General features: G+C 35.0%; 1 long non-coding RNA gene across 1 annotated transcript; it reads left to right on the forward strand.

Annotated features, from left to right (window-relative positions):
* The first annotated feature begins 2,680 nt into the window (after positions 1-2,680).
* On the forward strand, positions 2,681-4,604 carry LOC132803356 (uncharacterized). The gene is made up of 2 exons (XR_009638524.1): positions 2,681-3,345; positions 4,242-4,604. It is a non-coding gene; the product is annotated as an uncharacterized LOC132803356 (long non-coding RNA).
* The last annotated feature ends 1,781 nt before the right edge of the window (positions 4,605-6,385 follow it).

Here is a 6,385-nt window from a genome sequence, read left to right on the forward strand (position 1 = left end):
AAATGCATCCGGCCTCCACCAACACCTTCTTGGATGATGACCTTTCTTCTTGCAATGGTGACAAGGTTCATAGGACTTCCTCTCGGGTTTGCTAGTTTCACCTTTCTCCTTTATGACCTTAAGCTTGTTCTTCTTTTGATTTTGTGTCTTTTGATGTTGTTTAGACATAAATGCAGCCTCCATTGATTCTTCATGTCTAATCCTCCTCCTTTGCTCCGTAGCTTGCAAGGCATTCACCAACTCGGTCAAGGAAATTTCATTTAGGTTCCTTGACTCCTCCAATGAAGATATCTTAGCTTCAAACCTCTCGGGCAAGGAGACCAACACCTTCTCCACAATCCTTTGGTCACTTAATCTTTCACCTAGCACCCTAATTTGATTCACCACATTAAGAAGCCTTGTGGTGAACTCCTTAACCGTTTCTTTGTCTTTCATCTTGATAGTCTCAAACTCCCTCCTTAGGTTAAGGATTTGCATTTGCCTTGTCCTTGCACTTCCTTGGAACTCATCTTGAAGTTTGTCCCAAGCTTCTTTGGCACTCTCACATGCCATTATCCTTGTGAAAATGGTATCACTAATACAAGAATGAATGGCGGTGAGAGCCTTGAAACCTTTAGCCAATTCCTCCTCATGGTGCTTGATTTGGTTGACCGTTGCCCCTTATCTCAAAGGCTCGGGTTCTTGGGAATTTATGGTGACCTCCCAAAGACCATAAGCCTTCAAGTAGGCTTGCATCTTGATACTCCAAATGTTGTAGTTCTCCCCATTGAAGATAGGAGGAGAAGGAGTTGAAAAACTTGAAGAAGCCATGTGAATGTTGCTTTCTAGTATGAAGGAATATGAAAATATATTTGTGCTTTCAAGTATCTCTTCACTCTCAAGGAACGAACCAGCCCAAAAACCTCACAAATCTCACAAAAATGTGCCTTGCTCTGATACCACTTTGTTGGGGTGAGAAGGTTATGACCAAGAGCAAGCTAGCTTGAAGTGTTAGCAACAAGCAAGCTTTTGGTGATGCTCTTGGGAATGGTTGTGTGTGAGTTGTGTTTTTAGGTTTTGGTTATGGTGTTTTCTGGATTTTAGGGTTCCTAAAGTGTTCTAAGGTGTTGGAGAAGAGATAAGAAGAAGAGAAACACGTTGGATTTTGAAAATAAGGCTTAGATGTGTAGCCATTTCATTCATTTTACAATATAAGCTTGAAATTACAACTAGTTCACACATGCCAAGCATGTGAGCTTACAAAATGAGTAAAGTATTTGAAATTTAAAAAGTAAAATGGTCAACACCTAACTTTTCATACACAAAAAAGTCAAAAACCAGCTGCAACATGTCTATTCCAAATATAGTAAAAAGTGGCACATGGTTTTGAACTAAGTTCCTATTGTTTAACTAGTTTGGGTAAACAACCAAACTAGCTTCACCTACTTAGTTCTCCTTTGTATCTGCTTATGAAACTTGGTTTGAAGCATCCTTGGTCATCAATAAATATTGTTCCAAGAGCTAGGAAAGTTCTGGAACCGGATCATGGGCCAAACAGCTACAAAGCTGACCCATACTCTGCATACTGGGCCCATCAGATACAGCAATCTGTTTGGAATAGAAAATGGACTTTCCCATGTCATTTGGACCTGCAATTTGAACCATAGTCTTCTATATATGTCTGTAGACATCCCTCAAAATTTCAGCCCAAAACTCCATTTGCGACCTGAGATATAAGATAAATAGTGGAACTATGTTGCTGGAAATTATGAATCCAGCACCATAGGCACTTCAAGCATAACATTCCTACTCTTTTGTGCATAATTTTGCCTATAATTTTGCATACATAACTTAGGCACAAAACATTATCAAAATATACCTTGCATAAATTAAAACATACAAAGAAAAAAATATAAACTCATAAAAGGAAAGGATTTGATACCAAGGTGTGCATGCTAGCCGGTGACATGCACCATCAAGTGGCAAAATGGCCACACTTCAACATCCCCTAGAAAAACGAAATAGGTAATGAATTTATTTAGTTTTGATTATAAAGTCTTTCGATGTTGACGTTTAATAATGATGATTTGGACAGTCTTTGTATGTTTGTTTTAAGATTTTGGGTTTAATACAACTTTAGTACCTTCCACTTTTAACATAGTGTTGAAATTCAGGAGTTTTGCTGCAAAATAATATCATTTAGTAAGCAAGTTCATACAGGGGCTAATGTACAGTTATCTTTACAATTTTAGATAAAATTATTGCTGCATCAGAGTACCAAAAAAGATAAAATAAAATAAAATAAAATAAAGGAAAAAAAAAACAGAGTACTGGACGCGCTATTATGAATTCGTTCAAGTCAACCAAGTCGTTTAAGTGAACAAATTATATTGAGTTTAATTTGTTGAAAACTCAACGGAATTTGAAACATCTTTATTGGAAAAGTAGACTAATGAGTTATAATTTAACGCAAAATCTATAAAATTTTGCTGATTTTTGGTACATTATCGAAAGCAGTTTGGGAGAAATGACATTTTAACACGGATAAAAAGTGTATGCAAATCAATGGGCTTTACATTTTGGAGTTTTTTTTTTCTTTTTTTTGTTTTTGGGCTCACAAAATGCAACCCCATCCTTCCAAAAAAGTCTCCTTGTTAGTTAATTTTGATTGTTGTTGTAATCTTATCAATCCATGACCCCATCATCTTCTTTGGCTGACAATTACACCGACTGCGGCAAAACCTTTGGCGGTGGAAGTAATATTGGGAGTATAAGCTATCCATTCTTGGGTTGACCATCCAGATAGCAAGTTGAACTGCACAGACGACAACGTAGCTTATATCGAAATCTCTTCGCAGGATACAGAGTGCTGGAAATCAATGAGGGAACACGTACTGTGAAAGCTGTTAGAGCGGGTTAATTGGGAGATGTTTGTCAAAAAGAGCTCCGTAACGTCACCTCATTAGATACCACCTTGTTGAATTACACTTCAGATACCCAACAACTGACTCTGCCAGTATTCCACGCCATTTCAATTGCAGCGTATCCGGAGGATCAAATACTGATAATTTCTACCCAGCAGGAGAAATGAGTACAGCAGGCAACTTACCTGGCTTCACCAGTAAAGCCCCACACTTGGAACGTATGTGCAATGTCAGTGTGGGACTCCATATTTCTCAAAGCGATGCCACCGATTTACAAGCCAGTATGACAAAGTCAAATGAGAATCTGATAAAGACGGTGGATGCTGGGTTTGGGTTGATATGGAATGACAATCTGACAATCGTTGTGATGATTAATGTCAAAGCGGTAGCCGCTGTGGCTACGACGTGAGTTCTGATGAATTCGTCTGCTTTACAAACACAGGTTGGTCACTTTGGTTCATACCATAAATTTTATGATTCATTGTTTTTAGAGACGAAATGAAATAACAGACCATACTACATACCGTTTACTTTATTACTATACTTTGACCGGGTTTAGGTTTTGTTTTATTGTATCTTGGAACCTTTCGTGGGTTCATATTAATAACGTTCAATTAGACAATATGATAATATGCCGTTATTTTTTTTCCATTAGATTAAAAATTTTAAAAAATAAATAAAAAAATAGATAGTGGCTTTAATGGAAAAGTGAGGAAAAAGAAGGAGAGGATTTATGTTCTTTGGAAATGTGGAACCAACAATAGACATTTTTTGGTAAGGAATTACAATATATTTTAAGAGGTGATTTCACCTAGCTTTGGTTGACCTAAGGAAATTTTCAATGCTCCTGGAAGTATCGCTACTCCCTCTCACAAAAATATGGACCGGCTCTAAGGCCTGTATGTTAATTGTGAGATGGGAGATAAGTGCTCTCAAGAGCTTTTGAATTTTTTTCCATTGAATCTAAGGATTGAATGCGTATTCTAAGTGATCTCTTCACTTGGCAAGCCTATGAATACTTTAAAAGTACATATTATATAACACCGTACTTCAATTATATAACATGATATCTTCTCTGTTTGTTTAAAAACAGAGATATATAAAATGATGGAACCTAACGACTAATGGAGTCCCTAAGGTACCTTAAATTGATTTTCCATTATCTGACTTGCTAAATTTTAGTTTTACCCTCTCTTGTAGAGTCTTCTTCAAAGCACAATTTGGTAATAGGTAAAATAATGTCATGCTCTTTTATCATTATTTTTATAATTTTAAACAACAGAAATGAAATATAATGTACAACCTAATTTTTTTTTTTTTTTTTTTTTTTTAATGTAGGCATTTCAGAAGCTGTGGTGGACTTTTGATACTTTTTGCTATAATTCTATGAATCTGTGAGAGAGAATGGTCTTTTGGAAGAAAGATAGTAGAGAGGATATTTATGTGGTGGCATTTACGAGGAATTACACTTCACTTGCACCAAAGCAATATAGTTATTCACAGGTCGAGAAAATGGCAAACTTATTGGCAGAGTAATAGGGAAAGGAGGATATGGTTGTGTATACAAAGGAACACTACCTGATGGTTGCCTTGTTGCTGTGAAACTAGTAAAAGATTCCAAAAGCAATGGAGAAGATTTTATAAATGAAATTGCTAGTATGGGTAAAATTTCTCATATTTCATACCCAATGGTTCACTTGACATATTCATATTTATTCAAGAATATGAGAATGCAGACTGTTGCCTCGAATGGAAAACCTTGTACGTTATCGCTATTGGTTGCACCGTGGTTGAACATAAGGATTTTCCATTTTGACATAAAGCATGAAACATTATTTTGAATAAAGATTTTTGTCCCAAAATCTCTGATTTTGGCCTAGCCAAACTATGGTCAAACAAGGAGAGTATTATATCAATAATGTGTGCAGAGTATCTGCAGGGTATACAGCACCAGAACTATTCAATAGAAACTTTGATGGCGTGTCTCACAAATATGATGTTTCATTATGGGATGTTGGTTCTTGAAACGGTAGGAGAAAGAAAGGATATCAATCCTAGAGTTTCTCATACAAGTGAAATATACTTGTTTTCTTGTTTTCTCCACCGAAGCCGTTCTTGTTTTCTCCTGCAATGTCTCCTAAAGAATATACAAAATCATCATAAATAATAAAATAAAATAAAAATAGGCATGCCCATTGATTTCTAATAAAATACTATCTGATTTCTTCTTTTAACAGTTTTTTTCTTTTCCAATGTTTTGCCCATTGTCCTTCTCATATAAAATCATGCTTAGGTTTTGGCTTACGTTTGGTTCCATTTCCAGGTTATGGTGAATAAAGTTGAAGGTCGATTCCCTATGGGATGTAGCTTTAGGCTTTAGCAATGAAAAGTTAGAGCATAGTGGGGATGGACACTGCAGACTGAGCTCTCATACCTCGAACATCTAGAGAAATTTGCACCCACTCTTGGCAAATTTAAATTAGGTAGAATCACAATCAGAGCATGGAGGAAATCTTTGATACAAGCATATGGAGGTGAGACCCACACAAACGAGTCCACACATATGTGTCCCACCGCTTGTCTATTGGAAGTACGTGTGAGTCCCAAGTTCATGGTGGGCTCAATGTTACATGAAGCTTTAGGCAGGGAAGAAAGATATGGCCTTATAGGGATTTGTTTTATATAAAGTTAATTTTTATACTCAATCATTTTTATATTTTATATTAAAGATTAATAATGATTAAAAACTAATATACTTATCGGAAAGCGATCATACACTAAATTAAAAATTTAAATTCTAGTCCACGAATCGAGAGAAGAAATAAAAGAATTTGGTGTAATATCCACTAAATTTCTCAATTTGCTTAATTTAAATGTAATTAAGATATTTTGATTCATAGAAGGATTTCTACATGTTATTTCAAAGGAGGAAGAGATGCCTGTTTGTTTTCTTAAATGAAAATCTATATTCTCATTAAAGGAAAAATTGAAAAAGGCATTCAAGTAATTAATTTGCTGAGGAGTTTTTTTTTTGTGTTTTTGGGTTATTATTTATTATTTTTTTAATAAACAACTTGTTGAAGAGTTTAAGGCCTTTTTTTTTTTTTTTTTTTTTTTTTTTTTTGTGGTAATAAGTTTAAGGCTTTGTTTGGTTGGGTGGAAGAGTGGAAGGAAAGAAAGCGATGGTTGGAAAGATGAAACAAGGGGGAGCAAATTTACTGTTTGCTTAAAATGAAAAGGAGGAAGGATATAAAGGAGGAGGAATACCTTTCCATCCAAAACAATCCCTCTACGAGTGGAGGGATTAGTGGAAGAATGAACTGTACCCATGAATAAAATAATTATAATATGTTTTTTACCCTCCACTTATTGAAACTATTATTATTTAACAGATAATTTTTTGAAATTATTATTATTATTTTTTATTTTAATTTTTCTTTTGCTCTTTTTATTTTATTTTTATTTTACTTTTTTGTTTTTTG

Source organism: Ziziphus jujuba, chromosome 4, assembly GCF_031755915.1.
Source record: "Ziziphus jujuba cultivar Dongzao chromosome 4, ASM3175591v1".
NCBI classification, from domain to species: Eukaryota; Viridiplantae; Streptophyta; class Magnoliopsida; order Rosales; family Rhamnaceae; genus Ziziphus; species Ziziphus jujuba.